The sequence below is a fragment of the Zootoca vivipara genome, chromosome 1 (assembly GCF_965207765.1).
Source record: "Zootoca vivipara chromosome 1, rZooViv2.hap1.1, whole genome shotgun sequence".
In the NCBI taxonomy this organism is placed as follows: Eukaryota; Metazoa; Chordata; class Lepidosauria; order Squamata; family Lacertidae; genus Zootoca; species Zootoca vivipara.
Window position 1 is genome coordinate 14,693,199 of NC_142582.1, and position 18,023 is coordinate 14,711,221.

The 18,023-nt window shown below is 45.7% G+C and overlaps 1 protein-coding gene across 2 annotated transcripts in view; it reads left to right on the plus strand.

Annotated features, from left to right (window-relative positions):
* TMEFF2 (transmembrane protein with EGF like and two follistatin like domains 2) overlaps positions 1 to 18,023 on the plus strand; it is a 236,504-nt gene that overhangs the window by 84,844 nt on the left and 133,637 nt on the right. The window lies entirely within an intron of this gene.

Consider the following 18,023-nt stretch of genomic DNA (forward strand, 5'->3'; position numbering starts at 1 on the left):
GAATCACCTCTTTTTTATTTTACTTTTCTTTAAAAAATTAATAATCATGAAATGGAGGCTGCGTTTGGATATAGTGCTAAGCCATAAACCATGGTTGTTGGGGGGGTTTTGGAAATAATTTTTACTTAAGATTTTCTTAATTACAAAAGATGGTGCAATGTCTCTTAGTTGAGCAAATTAGCTTGTCCAAGCTTGGTGCAAGCATTTTGAACTCTTCCACTTCACTCCTCCCTTCCTCCAGGTGGGAAGGAAGCCATATTGTACTCGGGCTGCATTCACGTGACAGTTTATTCCAGGCATCCCCAAACTTCGGCCCTCCAGATGTTTTGGACTACAATTCCCATCATCCCTGACCACTGGTTCTGTTAGCTAGGGATTATGGGAGTTGTAGGCCAAAACATCTGGAGGGCCGCAGTTTGGGGATGCCTGGTTTATTCTGTTTCCTTAACTGTTAATTTCCACGTGATATTTGAGCTTTCGCATGACGTCAAAGCCGCTTCAGGGAAACGAATAGAACATAGCACGCGTTTAGCACTCGTTTCCAGCTTACTTGGTTCCATAAAATATCTGAATGCAGGCCCCTTAACATGGGAAAACCATGGGAGTGAGCTGACATAAATTTGGGCAGCAGGGCCTAAAAATACCTGTTGAAGCACAAATGTTGGCAGGTTAGTCGTTTGTGTGTATGGTGTTCCAAGCTGCAGGACTGAGCATGCAATCAGGCACTAGTTTAAGATGGATTTCCTGAGTCTGTTCATGTTTGCATGTCCTTGGTGATGGAGGCAGATTTGAAAGGACCAACTCACTGTCTAGACCAGGGGTTCCCAAACTAAGGCCCGGGTGCCAGATGCGGCCCAATCGCCTTCTAAATCCAGCCCGTGGACGGTCCGGGAATCAGCATGTTTTTACATGAGTAGAATATGTCCTTTTATTTAAAATGCATCTCTGGGTTATTTGTGGGGCATAGGAATTCATTCATATATATTTTTCTTCAAAATATAGTCCAGCCCCTCACAAGGTCCGAGGGACAGTGGACCGGCCCCCTGCTGAAAATTTTTACTGGCCCCTGGTCTAGTCTACCTGAAGACACCTCCCCAGAGGGAGAAGGCACTTCAGGGATGGGAGTCCGCCTTCTCAGTATGTCAGTCTGCTGTGACATGTGTCCTAAGGTGTCCTAAGGTGTCACGAGTAAGCAGCTCCAAACCCCGTGCTTGGTTTTTACAGGATTTTATTATATACATATGTACAAGACAGAGCATCAAAAAGCTTGACTGTACTATTCCGATTCAGAATCCGGAAGCACCTCCCTTCGTGACCTCCGCCAACACAGCCCCCTGGGGACCTTGAACCTCCTCTGTTGGTCCCTCCTCTTTTCACCCCTTCTCTATTGGGGTGAGGGTGCTGGTGGAGTGCCTTCTCCACTAGAGCTGCTCAGTTGAGGGACTGGCACTGTAGCTTCTGGAGCCTCCCCCTCTTGAGTGCTTTGGTCCGCCCTCTGCAGCTCTCCCTCTGGAAACCTCGTCTCCTCAACATCCCTAAGGGTCTGCACCACCTCCTGAGCCCCAGTCCCACCTTCCGGAGGAAGCTGCCAGGCACTAGGCTCTGGGGCTCCAGCATCGTCCAAGAGCCCCTCTCCCAATCTACCGGGCTCTCCGCTGACCCCTGGGCTGCTTGGAGCACTGTCATGTAAATAAACCACAAAATCATCCGCATCCTCTGATCTTAACAAAACTCTTAAGTTGCTTTGCATTTCTGTGGGCTGCATTTGGTAGCCCAGTGGGCTAATGAAATGCAAAACCCCAAGGATGAAAGGAAGGCATGAAATATCATAATGGTAACTTGATTGGTTCCTTTGCTTACATGAGTCTTCTTCAACCAGCTTGCTATCAGTCCAGAAGGAAATTACCTTACGTGTTCCTGCCTATCCTTAAGACAGATCTGTGGATGTTTTGATGGAGTAAGGGGCTCCTTTCATCCCTCTCACAAAAACACAGCAAACTGTGCCGCATCAAAGAAATAATTCTCCTTTTTTATTATTATTTGATTTGCAAGGGAGATGGCATGCAGAATTGAAAGCTGCAGCCCAAGAACCTAGCTATCTTTGATCTGCATAGTGGCGAGCAGAGGACCTGATATTGTGACACTTAAAGCACCGAGGGAATGCTCCTCAGTCCTGCCGAAGCTCAGGAAATTGCCTCGTGTAAGAGATTTAATGGGTTTCTTTAATGCACCTGCAGTTTTCGACTGCAGGGCTCCCAGGGATCATGTTTGTTTGTCTCTCCCCCCCACCTTTTTTGAAAGCTGTTGTTTCTTTCTCATCTCTGGCCAGGTTGAGAATTTCTAGCTTTCAAGCACTTGTACACAGCAAAGGCTTGACACTCTCCTGCTACCTCTAGTAACACCGGGGCAATAAACACGCAGGACAATCCTCAACAGGATAGCAAGCTGGCTGTTGTGTTGGCTGGTTTCCTGGTAGCGATGTTGCATGTTGTTCCCTTAATCAACAGAGATGCTCTGCAGGGGAGGCGGGGAGGCTACATCAGAGACAGAGAAGGGGAGGGAGGGCACACAGCTTAAAAGACCAGAACATCCTGAGTGAGAGACAAACAGCAGTAGGTGAGATGCTACTTTTCAAACCTGTAAGATTTCGCCTTCTGAGTCATTCTCCCCTAAACGGATACATTGCAGTAATTAAGGGATGTAGCCACAGGAGAGTCTGTGGGACTCAGTACTGTCAATGATATAAACCAACAGTTTCACCTTGAATTGTTCAGCTTTTCAGTCATGAGGATATATGGGGAAATGTGCACTCAATGGTCTGTCACCTGATTACCTAATAAATAAATATGCTCCTAGCTGGAAGAAGTGTGGTGGAGTCTCCTTCTTTGGAGGTCTTTAAGCAGAGGCTTGACAGGCATATGTCAAGAATGCTTTGATGGTGTTTCCTGCTTGGCAGGGGGTTGGACTGGATGGCCCTTGTGGTCTCTTCCAACTCTATGATTCTATGATTCTATTAAATTCATCTTAATATTTGGCAGGTGCCTTCGTCCTACCCTTTCCAATGCCTGCTCAAAACTTCTTTGTTTTGTTTAGATGAGTCTCGGCAGACATTCAGTTTCATTATGCATATTTGTTTTGAAAATGGTGGATTTTATCAATGTTTGGATAATTTTATTTTACGTTTACTTGTTTTTTAGGTCTGTTGATTTTGGTTGGTATTTTCTAATGAATATTTCGAGTCATTTCATATTCATGGTTATTCTGCTGTTTTGAAGCGGTATATAAATATTGTTATAGAATAGTAAGCATACAGCTTCAGTGATATTAAACCAATTTATTTAGAGTGAGTCACATTAATTTTTGGTGCCTCCAGTTACCTCCTCACTGCAAACACACACACACACACACACACACACACACACACACACGAGATTGTAAAAGGGGGGCTAACCAAATTGAAAACTCTGATTTTTCTAGTTCATGCTCTCATACATCTGGTGGCTGCCACTCTGACAGTGAGAGCACTGAGAGGGGAACCCAAAGTCAGACAGGAAATATTTCTGTGCCAGGAATCCCCTCCCCCATTTTTCTCCCAGTATCGAGGAATAAGGGAGAAATTCACACTTCCTGAAGCAACATGAGAACCAAAACACAGCTCTCTTTTATAATTTGCACTTCTCTAAATTTTGTGATGAAGTTTGTAATTAATGCAAATGCTTGTGAAAATAGCATTTGAAACTGCATTATATTAATGGAAATCGCTTCCAGATGTGTGTATTAGGAGAAATGCACACTTAAGAGTTTGGTGAATTTTCATGGGGACTTCCTAAAGAAAATTACAGAAACATGCAGAAATGAACATAGGATGGCAAAAATGAGAATCTGAAAGAAGCCAAGATTGACAGATTCACCCATCTCTATTTTCAGCATTAATCAGAACTTGAAGCCTAAATATGTAAAATGGAAATGAGAAATGGTGGTTAGGTAGTTCTTTTGTTAGGCAGGTGGCCTTGAAGCTTCTTCAATGGGAGCTAAAAGCTGTGGGATTAATTGAAATACAGTACAGAGGTGGTTGGCAGGTAACCATCAGACCCTGAGGAAGGTAAACACCAGAGAGGGGGGGGAGCATACCTTTCAACATTTCTACAATGAAAATAGGGTTGTCCAGTGCTATTTTTCTAGAAAAATAGATGCCAGAACTCGCCATGAACCCCTCCCTTCTTCTATTAGAAGGGCAATGGCGCCCACCTGAGAGATGCCAGAACTGAGTTCCGGCTGAAAAAAGGCCCTGGGGGGCATCATATTCCAAACCCTCCAACATTTCTCTGGTGAAAATAGGGACGTCCTACCACAACCTCCAGCATTTCTCTGATAAAAATAGGGACGTCGTAAGAGAAAGCGGAACATTCTAGGATCAAATCAGAAACCAGGACGGCTCCTGTAAATCTGGGGCTGTCCCTCGAAAATAGGGACACTTGGAGGGTCTGAGGGAGTCAAGGGGAGGATACTGATGCAATGTATGCAATGTATGAGAGGAAATGGTACCTTGGAGAACAGAGCTTTATGCTAAAGGTATTGTTGTGGTTCAGGGGGTGTCAGATGTGGGATACTGAATCTGCTACCTTGTCAGGAGCTTGTGCTCTTTGTCACCATTTTATGCTCTACTGGTATATTTGTAAATGAAAGGAAATATTTTAAGACTATAGCCACAAACCTCCAGTGCATTCTCCTCTTAGGAAAGCCAACCCTGAGTAGTGCCCATCACAGCACATAGAACGCATCACAGCACATAGAAGTGTGCAACACATACCTGCACACCTTTTCTTCAACAGGTGCAGGAAAATCAAACTTTGGGCCACTTGACTGCTGGCATTGTAACTCAGTTCTGCCCAGAGGACTGGAGGTAGATTACTCCTTGAAAATTAGAAACCGAACATTGACAGAACTCGTCCATCTCTAACTTAGTGCCCCATTGATTGCAGCATCAGTGCTGTTTTACAATATCTCACTCTCTCCCTCCACGAGAAGAAAGACGGCGCTTCTGCATGGCAGATGAATGAGAAATATAATTCTCCACTTCCTTCTTCCCTTTAACTGTGATACTCACGAGACCCTTTTTTATGGGCGTGATGAAGTTGTCACTGGTTGGCCCTACAGCATCTTGTCCTACCAAGTTTGTTTACGGAAGCTGAGCCAGTAGATGTCACTCTAGAACAGGCATCCTTTGGTGCTCAGTCGAGCACCGCCTAAAGCAAATTGTCCACCCAGCCTGCGTTTCTTCACATGCATAGTAAACACCTTTCTTAGGCAATATGCCGCCACTGTTGTTCTTCCACCACCACTCAGCTGAACAGCAAATCATAACCATCCAGATTCAAGCCTACTATATGTGTTGCACATAACCTGGTTAAGGAATGCAGTGAGAGAAAAGGATGCTGCAAAATGTAATAATTATGATTATTGCGACCTAATCATTTACCTGTCATCTTAAAGGTAAATCCAGATTCTAGTGGGGGGTGATTAATATTAGCTCGGTCACTTCTGGTATCTTTTTCACGGAAGAACGAGGCCATTTAATTCTCTTTAAGAAGACTGTGTCATTTGTATTTTATTTTATTTGAGTGTTGTGGTCATGCACTTTGGTAGGGAAAAGCAGGAGTGACTATATTGTTTGCTATGGCTACTATTGGAACAGCTGCAACACCTATTAACGGGACAAATGAACTGCTAAGGATGGCCAACCGCACAGCGTAATTTAAAAGTGTTTCATTTCAGAGAAGCCTTAATTATTAGTCTGATGCATACCCAGTGCTTGGAATAAACTAGTTCGGTTTAACAAAGTTCACTGAAGTGATTCAAAAGCTTCAAGGAGCTTCCATAATTGCCGAGTGAACAGAACATGAATTGAGTTTGCTTTGGGAAGAACTTGGAACCATTTCTCGTCCCTCTTCAAGTTCATTCTCTTATGTATGTTTGTTATTATTTTTTTTGATACTTTGGGTCCCCCACCCCCGAAAGATCATACTTGTTGGAGAAAATAAATTGAACGATTCACATTCCACTGGGTGAGAGGGTGCTGACTCAATCTCAGGGCTGTGGGTTTGAGCCCCATATTGGGTGAATGATTCCTGCATTCCAGGGAGTTGGTCCATTCTAATTCTACAATTCTATGGTTCTAAGCAGCGCTATTTTTCTAGAAAAAGAGGTGCTAGAACACCTCCCTTGTTCTCTTATAATGGCAATGGCACCAACCTGAGAGTTGCCAAATACAGAGAATTCTGGCTGGGGGGAAAGCCCTGGTTCTATTGTTTTATTTATATTTTCTTTGACATTCTGAATGAAGTGGGTTGTTTTTGTTTTTTTGTTTTTAGAATTGCCAACAATCATTAGGGTGAACCTGAATTGAACTGTGAACTGAACATGAACCCAACTGGTTTGTTTTGTAATGGAATGAACACGATCTGCATTGGTTCCTTTTTGCACATGTTGAACTCGAACTAGATACCTCTTGAAATGAACTTTCCAAGCTCTGTGCAAACGCCCACCCACATATATGCTCACTCGCCCGCAAAATGGAAACCACTTCCCTGAATTAATATATCAAATTCTTTCTCTAATCTTAATGCAGAGAAGGGGAACATTTGGCCCTCCAGTTGCTACTGAACTACAACTCCCATCAGCCCCAGAAAACATGGCTGATGGCCAGGAATTATGGGTGTCACAGTATTGCAACATCTGCAGGGCTAAAGATTTCACTTCCCTGCCTTCATGACTGTACAGTCATACCTCGGTTTAAGTACGTTTCAGTTTGAGTGCTTTCAGTTTAAGTACTCAGCGGACCCGTCTGGAATGGAGTAATCCATTTTCCATTACTTTCAATGGGAAAGTTCACTTCAGGTTAAGTACGCTTTAGGTTAAGTACGGAGTTCCAGAACCAATTACACTCATACCTCGGGTTAAGTACGCTTCAGGTTGAGTACACCGCGGACCCCAGGGGAATGGATTAATCCCCTTTCCAATACTTTCAATGGGAAAGTTCGCTTCCGGTTAAGTACGCTTCAGGTTAAGTACAGACTTCCGGAACCAATTGCGTACTTAAACCGAGATTCCACTGTATTCTAAATCCTACTTCCTTAGGATCTGGGGAGCTGCTGAATCTCTCAGCCATTTCTCCTAAGCAGTAAATCCTCTCTGTGTTCAGCAGAACACGCATTATGCATTGATGATCCCAAATGCAAGTTTAATAAACAAGACACATGAAATGAAACGCTATGGGTGAATGACAAGTATTTTGTTTTTTAAAATCCACAGACAGAAAAAGCAAGTTGCTAGCTTGCAAGCACAGAAGGCATTAGTGTTTGTTTCTTTCTTTGGTATATATTCTCAGTCACCTCTTTTGCGGTAAACAAATTATGATGCAGGCCACTGATAAACGTGTGATAGCTATCTAGAAATGTATCTTGAGCATCAATGACTAACATTATCAGTACAAAAGGCTTCTGTTGAACAATCAGCCGCTAATGATTATTTGTACATTTCAGGCTAGCATTAGAAATCTTTGCTTGATGGTTAAGGATTTATTTGGCCGAGACAGATCATTTGTTCGGATTGTGTCCAGATAAGCAGCAGCTTGGAAGTCCCTGCTGTTTGTGTGCAATGACAAATTGTGCTCGTTGGGATCCTTCAGTTCATGATCTCCCCTTCGGGACTGCAAATGTCTCCTCTTGATTTATATCCGGGACCAGGTCAGATCTTGCTTTCTTCGGCGGGGGTCTGATCAGTCTCCCTGGTCGGACTTCAGGCTGACACCTGGGTTCCACCACGTCCTTCTGAGGGACCATCCATCACGTTCCCTCTGGGACAATGAATAAACAGTTGTAGGGAGGAAAGTGACTTTCTCCTCCTGCATGCCTCAGTTATCAATTCTTTCTGCTGCTGAAACCAATGAAAGCTCTGTTAAATCCCATGAAGGATATCTAACTCAACTTGCCACTTCTTAAAACTGCCTAAACTCTTTAAAAGCAGGTTGCCTCGGAGTGCAACAGCATACGATTTTAAATGTTGACGCTCTCAACTCTGGTGCAGTGGCCAGTATCTGACTTTGAGAGAGATGGGGAATTAAAAAGGAATATTCTCGCTTTCTCTCATTCTCTCTCTCTTTTACACACACACACACACACACACACACACACACACACACACACACACACCATTAGGTAGCACATGAAATAAAGAAGCCAAACTTTATGATCTGATAGTATTTTTATTTTTATTATTATTAACAATAATAATAATTACCGTATTGGCCCGAATATAAGCCACACCTGCAAATAAGTTGCACCTTTAAAATTCAAGGAGGGAAAAGATAAAAAGACAATACCCAAATATAAGCCACTCCCTTAAAATTCTACAGGCACTCACACCCATAAATGGCAAATGTAGAAGAAAATCCTACGGCGATATCGTAAAATCCCATTTTTGTAAGGTCACAAATTTATGCCGCACTTTAACTTTTTGCAGTTGGAATTTGGAAAAAAAAGTGTGGGCCAATATGGTATTATTATTATACTCCACCTATCAGACTGGGTTGCCCCAGCCACTCTGACCAGCTTCCAACATATATAAAGGCATAAAAAAGGTAAAGGGACCCCTGACCATTAGGTCCAGTCGTGACCGACTCTGGGGTTGCGCGCTCATCTCGCATTATTGGCCGAGGGAGCCGGCGTATAGCTTCCAGGTCATGTGGCCAGCATGACAAAGCCGCTTCTGGCAAACCAGAGCAGCACATGGAAACACCGTTTACCTTCCCGCGATAGCGGTTCCTATTTATCTACTTGCATTTTGACGTGCTTTCAAACTGCTAGGTTGGCAGGAGCTGGGACCAAGCAACGGAAGCTCACCCCGTCACAGGGATTCGAACCGCTGACCTTCTGATCAGCAAGCCCTAGGCTCAGTGGTTTAACCACAGCGCCACCTGGGTCCCTATATAAAGGCATAATGAAACATTAAAAAGCTTCCCTATGGGGCTGCCTTCAGATGTCTTCTAAAAGTTGCATAGTTACTTATCTCCTTGAGGGCATTCCACAGGGCGGGCGCCACTACCTAGTGGCCCTCTGCCTGGTTCCCGCTAAGTTCACTTCTCGCAATGAGGGAACTGTCAGAAGACCCTCGGAGCTGGACCTCAGTGTCTGGGCAGAACGATGGCGGTGGAGACACTCCTTCAGGTATATTGGGCCAAGGCTGTTCAAGGCTTTAAAGGTCAGCACCGACACTTTCAATTGTCCTTGGAAACGTACTGGAAACCAATGTAGGTCTTTCAGAGCCAGTGTTATATGGTCCCGGCAGCCACTCCCAGTCACCAGTCTAGCTGCCACATTCTGGATTAGTTGTAGTTTCCAAGACACCTTCAAAGGTAGCCCCACATAGAGAGCATTGCAGTAGTCCATGTGGGAGATAACCAGGGCCCGTACCGCTCTGCCCTTGATGAAAAGCAGTGACTGATGAAAGAAATAATAATAATAATAATAATAATAATTTATTATTTATACCCCGCCCATCTGGCCGGGTTCCCCCAGCCACTCTGGGCGGCTTCCAAAAAAACAGAAATTCTAAAATACAGAAATCCATCAAACATTAAAAGCTTCCCTAAACAGGGCTGCCTTGAGATGCCTTCTAAAGGTCTGGTAATTGTTCTCTTTGACCTCTAGTGGGAGGGCATTCCACAGGGTGGGTGCCACTACCGAGAAGGCCCTCTGCCTGGTTCCCTGTAACTTGGCTTCTCGTAATGAGGGAACCGCCAGAAGGCCCTCGGAGCTGGACCTCAGTGTCCGGGCAGAACAATGGGGGTGGAGACGCTCCTTCAGGTATACCGGACCGAGGCCGTTTAGGGCTTTAAAGGTCAACACCAACACTTTGAATTGTGCTCGGAAACGTACTGGGAGCCAATGTAGGTCTTTTAGGACCGGTGTTATGTGATCTCGGCGGCCGCTCCCAGTCACCAGTCTAGCTGCCGCATTCTGGATTAGTTGTAGTTTCCGGGTCACCTTCAAAGGTAGCCCCACGTAGAGCGCATTGCAGTAGTCCAAGCGAGAGATAACTAGAGCATGCACCACTCTGGAGAGGCAGTCAGTGGGCAGGTAGGGACTCAGCCTGCGTACCAGATGGAGCTGATAAACAGCTGCCCTGGACACGGAGTTGACCTGTGCCTCCATGGACAGCTGTGAGTCTAAAATGACTCCCAGGCTGCGCACCTGGTCTTTCAGGGGCACAGTTACCCCATTCAGGACCAGGGAGTCCTCCACACCCGCCCGCCTCCTGTCCCCCACAAACAGTACTTCTGTCTTGTCAGGATTCAATCTCAATCTGTTAGCCGCCATCCATCCTCCAACCGCCTCCAAGCACTCACACAGGACCTTCACCGCCTTCACTGGTTCTGATTTAAAAGAGAGGTAGAGCTGGGTATCATCAGCATACTGATGGACACCCAGCCCAAACCCCCTGATGATCTCTCCCAGTGGCTGCATATAGATGTTAAAAAGCATGGGGGAGAGGACAGAACCCTGAGGCACCCCACAAGTGAGCGCCCAGGGGTCTGAACACTCATCCCCCACCACCACTTTCTGAACACGGCCCAGGAGGAAGGAGCGGAACCACTGCATGACAGTGCCCCCAGCTCCCAAGCCCTCTAGACGGTCCAGAAGGATGTTATGGTCGATGGTGTCAAAAGCCGCTGAGAGATCCAGCAGAACAAGGAAACAGCTCTTACCTTTGTCCCTAGCCCGCCGGAGATCATCGACCAGTGCGACCAAGGCAGTTTCAGTCCCATGATGAGGCCTGAATCCTGACTGGAAGGGATCCAAATGGTCCGCTTCTTCCAGGCGTGCCTGGAGTTGTTCCGCAACCACTCGCTCAATCACCTTGCCCAAGAATGGAAGATTTGAGACTGGGCGATAGTTGGCCATATTGGCCGGATCTAAAGATGGTTTTTTAAGAAGCGGTTTAACAACCGCCTCTTTCAGCGGGTCTGGGAAGGCTCTCTCATGGAGAGAAGCATTTACCAACCCGTGAAGCCCATCGCCCAGCCCTTCCTGGCTAGCTTTTATAAGCCAGGATGGGCAAGGATCAAGGAGACAGGTGGTTGGTTTCATTCGTCTAAGCAGCCTGTCCACATCCTCGGAGGTAACGGATTGAAATTGATCCCACAAAACTTGACTAGACAGGACTCTAGCACTCCCCCGCCCCGGCCCTGCTCCCACGGTGGAGTCTACCTCTTCCCGAATCTGAGCGACTTTATCTGCAAAAAACTTTGCAAAATCATTGCAGGAGATCATGTGGCCCGTACTGGGCCCGGATGGAGCAGGTGGTTCCGCTAAATTGCGAACCACCTGGAAGAGTCTCCTGCTGCTGTTTTCTGCAGATGCGATGGAGACGGTGAAGAAGGTCCTCTTCGCCGTCGCCATTGCCACTTGGTAGGCTCGAAGTTGAGCTCTAGCCCGTGTCCGGTCTGATTCAAAATGAGTTTTCCGCCACCGGCGCTCTAGCCGTCTCAACGACTGTTTCATTGCCCTAAGCGCCGGGGAAAACCACGGGGCTGTCCGGGCTCCATGCAATCTGAGAGGGCGCTTCGGAGCCAGACAGTCAATAGCGCTGGTTAACTCCGCATTCCAGCGGGCCACCAGGGAATCAGCTGAAAGGCCATCGACATGGGATAAAACATCCCCTACCACTCTTTGGAAGCCAATTGGATCCATTAAGTAGCGGGGGCGGACCATCCGAATCGGTCCCACCTCCCTGCAGAGGGAAAGGGTTGCGGAGAAGTCCAGTTGCACCAGAAAGTGATCTGACCATGGCACTTCTTTTGTTTCGCTTTTACTTAATGTCAGATCACCAACATCCATAGAGGTAAACACCAAGTCCAAGGCATGTCCGCGGCTATGAGTTGGGCCAGACTTATTCAGGGACAGCCCCATGGTGGCCATGCTTTCCACGAAGTCCCGAGCGGCTCCTTGTAAGGTCGTGTCGGCATGGATGTTAAAATCCCCTAAGACAACCAAGCTAGGTGTCTCCAGGAGCACATCCGACACGACCTGAAGCAGCTCGGGCAGGGAATCCTTGGTGCAGCGGGGAGGTCGGTACACCAAAAGGAATCCTGTACTGCCTCTATTGCCCAACTTCCAGAACATGCACTCAGAGAACTGGGTCTTCCCAATAGGACGCCTGGTGCAAACTAATGACTTCCTAAAAATCACTGCAACCCCCCCTCCCCGCCCAGATGGCCTGGGTTGCTGTGCATAAGAGAAACCTGGTGGGCAAGCAGCGCCAAGAACGGGCCCATCGGCTTCCTCCAACCAGGTCTCTGTCACACATGCCAGGTCAAATCCTCCATCCACAATCAGGTCGTGAATGGCGGTGGTCTTATTCATCATCGACCTGGCATTGCACAGCAGCACCTTCAGGTCATGTGGGTATCCCTTGCCTATTCCAATATCCGTCCGGTCAGGACCAGACCTGGAGGCAGGGATAGTCCTCAGACAACGACTAAGTCTGCCTCCTCGGTAATGACATGGTCTGGTCTTAGCGTAACTCCTCCTCCTACCCGTGACCACTGAGATCGGTTGTTCCAGTGCACACACCCCTGTGGAATCTGCCCCAGCCATTTTGCTTGCTGGGACCCCCTCCCGGGCAGCCCTGACCCCTCCCCTTAAAAACAAAATAAAACCTCTGTAAAAAACAGCAAAGAACTCAACAAAAGAAAAACACAAAAAAGACAATAAAACAATAAAACCAAAAACAATAAAAATTACAAATACACTAAAATTTAACAGATTCCCACACCCAACTAAAAATCCCTCCCACCTACCACCCCAAACACAATAAAATAAAACCAAAAACAATAAAAATTACAAATACACTAAAATTTAACAGATTCCCACACCCAACTAAAAATCCCTCCCACCTACCACCCCAAAGAAGATAAAAACATTAAAAAATCTTTAAAAAGCATTTTAAAAAGAACTCTGTGCTGTTTCAAGTTCCCCTGGGCAGCACCAGCAGCAGAGCGGCGGCAGCAGTCCTTTATGAGGCCTTCCAGGCCCCGCCCTAGACCAGGTGGAGAGAGGCAGGGACAGGGCCTGTGGGCACTCACAGCAGGAGAGAGTCCTGGGCAGCACCAGCAGCAGAGCAGCGGCAGCAGTCCTTTATGAGGCCTTCCAGGCCCCGCCCTAGACCAGGTGGAAGGAGGCAGGGACAGGGCCTGTGGGCACTCACAGCAGGAGAGAGTCCTGGGCAGCACCAGCAGCAGAGCAGCGGCAGCAGTCCTTTATGAGGCCTTCCAGGCCCCGCCCTAGACCAGGTGGAGAGAGGCAGGGACAGGGCCTGTGGGCACTCACAGCAGGAGAGAGTCCTGGGCAGCACCAGCAGCAGAGCAGCGGCAGCAGTCCTTTATGAGGCCTTCCAGGCCCCGCCCTACACCAGGTGGAAGGAGGCAGGGACAGGGCCTGTGGGCACTCACAGCAGGAGAGAGTCCTGGGCAGCACCCAGGATTCATATACTGAGAGCTCTGAGGTGAATCATATCATGGAAGAAGTTGCCTTATTGTCCCAAAGACATGTCCACACAACAGTTGGGCAATGTGAACTCTGTACTGTTCAATAATTAAGCTCCATCTGCAACATATATTTAAAACAGTATCATGCCACATAAAATGCTCTCGGCTTCCCTGAAAAATCTTAGTACCGGTAATTCAGGTTTCTTAAGAGTGCTGAGAGTCGATAGGGGACCCTTACTGCCTTTGCAGAACTACAGATCCCAGAGTGGTTTAACAACCAATCCCTCTTCCCAGAGAACTCTTCCTACGTCCAATAGTTTACATACCAGCCCAGCAAAAGTCAAGGGCTTCTCTCGGGATATTTGGGGATTCTAATTAAAACAGAAATGGGAGCAGAGATCAGAGATCAGAGCAGGAGCTAGGCGATCTTGTGCCCCTGGCAGATCCGTCCAGATTGCGCCCCCTAGCCACAAAAAATAGGGGGAAACAGGACCCCTGCATATCATATAAAGACCCTCTATTTAAAACCTTTTCTTATGAGACAATGATCAATATTTTTATTTATAGACATATTTTTAGCTGATTTTGTACCCCCCCCCTTTCGCCTGTGCCCCTGCCGGGGGTCTTCCTCACCACCCCCTAGCTACGGCCATGGTAGAGATTTTCTGGTGTTTGTTTATTTGTCCAGAATGGACATAAATATGGTGATCATGATCAGCATTCACCATTGTTGTTTCGGTCTGCAAACGATGCCGAATTGACTAGGTTTCCCCCATATGTGTTGCATTTTCTCTGCACTGAAATGAACGGGGCGGAAAAGGCAGTGAAAATGCAATGTATGCAATTTACGATGCGGATTCTGCAAATCACATAAGTTACGTGATTTCACCGCAGCGAGGGGCAAGCAAGAAAAACAACGTAGTTTCTGGTGGAAGATGAACTGCAGCAGAACTGAAACAGGGATGCAACAAATACAGAGTGGATCAGTGAACAGCACCTTCCTACAGTCCTAATCAGGGCCATCTTACTCATTGGCGCTAGGGGTGCAGGGCACCTGGACGCCGGGCTCTCAGGGGCACCAGGCTAAGAGCCCGGGGCCCGAGAGTTGAGTCCAGGGAAGTGCCCGTCCGTTGGTCGGAGTGCCACAGCGGGCTCTTCTGCTGCAGGTGGCTCTCCACTGCAAGCTCGGGGACAACCGAGCCAGCAAGACGCTGAGGCGGCTGGCTGGCTCCGCCCTCCTGCGCGCCTGGGACTGGGCAACCGGGGGGGGCACCGTGCGGATCTTTGCACCCCGGCGCCGCATATGCTTAAGACAGCCCTGGTCCTAGTGTCTACACAAACACCTCCACACACCTCCATCCAGAGAAGCAATGTGTTATCGCAGCTCAGGGTCACTTTTCAGTCAGGAAAAACATTTGAGAGGGGTATAGAGCAGGGCTGCGGAGGGGCCTGGGGAGAGATCCAAGGACCATTTGCTCTCAATCCTCAAATGTAGCTTGTTCTTAAATGTGGTAGGGCTCTTTTTACAGGAACAGAGCACAGCTGGGTATCTTGAATGGGAGCACATTTTGGGTGCCAGTCATTAATTCTCAAAAGATTTAACGTTTACTGGGTACTTTACAAAATTCGTTTAAAGGACAAGGGCCCTTTCCATCACCAGCCTGCCGCTTTCGTGAATGTGTTTTTAGTTGGACTAGAGACAAAATGAAACTGCCAGGACCTTGTTAACAGGACCTTATGCGCTAATGAATTAAACATGCTTTTTTACTTCTGACGGTAATCTATGTGCTTAAAGTATTAGACCGGTTGCATTTCACTGGAGTAGGTAAATGTGGGCAGCAGCTTTTCAGAGGCAGAGGGAAGGAGGGAGACGTAAATTTACGAATTGCTGCGAGCTACAAAAGTGAAGAATTTTAATGTGGATTTGGGAGCTGATCCGGTTGGCAGCCCGTAACTTCACAATGTTATATGGATAACAGAGGACAATGTTTCAGTAGCCAAGGCATAAGAGACTGGAAGACCAGGCAAAGCTAGAGGTTCAGGTGACCCCCAAGAAAGAGCAATGTAGAAGGGAGAGGAAAGGAGAGGAGAAAGCTCTTTAAAGCAAGAGAACATTATATTACATGTGTAAAAACATGCATCAGCCTCCATGTAAAGCTAAGTTGGAATTTTCAGCAGATTCCGAATGGTGGTGATTTTTGTGACTGTGTCTGCTCTTTAAGTTTTCTTTTGTTTTTATTCAACCTTTTAGTTAAGATCTCAGTTTTGCTTTGAGCTATTATCAAGGTCTCACCCTGCTGCCCACCTGCCTTATTTGCTCGATCCTGTGCTACTGATATGAAATATTTCTGAGGAGAGAATGGTGAGGCTCAAAAGCTCTCTGTGTTGAACAACAAAAGAAATCGCACCGTCTTTGCTCCTTGCTTGTATTAACAAGGTGTCTCTAACTACATGGATATGCGTAGTGTTACTGTGGATGAAACATCAGTGTTGAAACTTGAAAAAAAGGACCTTGTCGCATAAACTCCCATGCTATGTTATCAAGTAAATTCAATAAAAAATTAAAAGAAAAAAAATATTTTGCTGAGTCACATATTGCGCCTGTCTGGGGGTCAGGGAATAATGCTTTGTAGCCTTCAATGGAATACCAGCATCTGACTATGGACAGCATGTTTTCATTTGTCTTTCTACGAATATTTTTAATAGCTCAGCAATCATTATAGTGAAATATATTCACGGTGAGTTTGCAAGAGCTTTAACTTAAACCTGATGAAATTTTGCTTTTACTCCTATTCTTTGCTGAGCTTACAAGCATACACAGAGCTCCCCACCCCCAAACACACAGCACAAACATGTCGTTAAACTTCCAAAACTATTGCCATTAGTGGCATTTGCATTTTCCTGTACACTGACCCCAATGGCATTGTTTACCTTCAATTCTCATTACAGTGGTACCTCGGTTTAAGTACACAATTGGTTCCGGAAGTCTGTACTTAACCTGAAGCATACTTAACCTGAAGCGAACTTTCCCATTGAAAGTAATGGAAAGTGGATTAATCCGTTCCAGACGGGTCCACAGAGTACTTAAACTGAAAGTACTCAAACCGAAGCGTACTTGAACCGAGGTATGACTGTATTCATTTCCCCAGACATGTTTCTAGGCTGATGCCTTTTCGTGTAGCTCTGAGTTGTAACCAACAACCTTGCTTAAGTAGATGAACAGAGAGATCAAGCCTTTCCTTTTCCATTTGTCATGAGAATGGAGCAAATGCACGCCACACGACCACTGTCTTGATCAAATGCAAGCTATATAATGACACATGTCACTGGGTTAGGGGGATTGTTAAGCCGCTAATGTCTTCAGAACGGAAGGAAGCCTATGCCCTTTGCAATCGGTCAATATCTTTATTAAAGAGTTTACATTTAATTTTAGAGTGCTTCCGCACAGTCCCTCCAAAGTGATGAGAGCAGATTAAAAGGCACATGAAATTAGTGGTGCTTCCGTTCCTTCTTATGTTTTGGGAAATGCATCCTGCAGTTGACCTCTGGATTTTTCACTGTGATCCTGGCCAACTAAACCCAAGTCATTTCTGTATTACATTTTCATAATAATAGTAAAATCTATTGTTCAGGGAGTGCGTCACACAGGCGGGATAACCTATTCTTGGACATCGCTACAGTATTTAGGATTATGTCTTCTGGGTGGTAAACTCTATTGATATTTGTAAACTGTTGTAACTGGCTTAGGTCACAACCCTAACCCAACTTACCTGGAAGTAAGCCCCACTGAACCCAATAGGACTGCTTTCTGAGTAGACATGGTTAGGCTTGTACTGTTAAGTTTGTTAAAGGATTAACATTGTTTCCCATTGTTATGTGTTATATTTTATATATGTTTTGTTCTAAGAGTGCTGTGGGCTGCTCTAAGTGGGCATTGCCTAAAAGGACAGCAAATGCATGTGATTTGATTTGATTTATCATATTTCCATGCTGCTTTTCATTCCAATGAATCCAAAAGCGGCTTGCAAACAATAAATAACAATAGCAGAACATAATAGAGCATCACAAACACAGCATAAATATCTAAAATAATTAACAAATTGTCAATAAAACAATTACTATCCGTAAAGCACTATTAACAAAAATAAGCTTAACATCACAATTTCAGCAGAAGTCATATTACTTGATTAGCAAATCAATTCAGCATTTATAATGTATAAAGCAATGTTGACAACATTAACAAAACAGCAACTTAAAAGTAAGCTAAACATCACAATTACATGTCGCATTATATTATGAATGAATCCATACGGCATTTATAATCCATAAAATAGCAATTTTAAAAAATAAGCTAAGCACTATTAGCTTCCTATGCACATTCCCCAGACCTTCATGACTTCCCCTCTATTTAGTTCTAGATGCAGTTTATCAATGCTTGGGCCATAGGCTATTTGCATATAAGATAAAGAAGCACAGG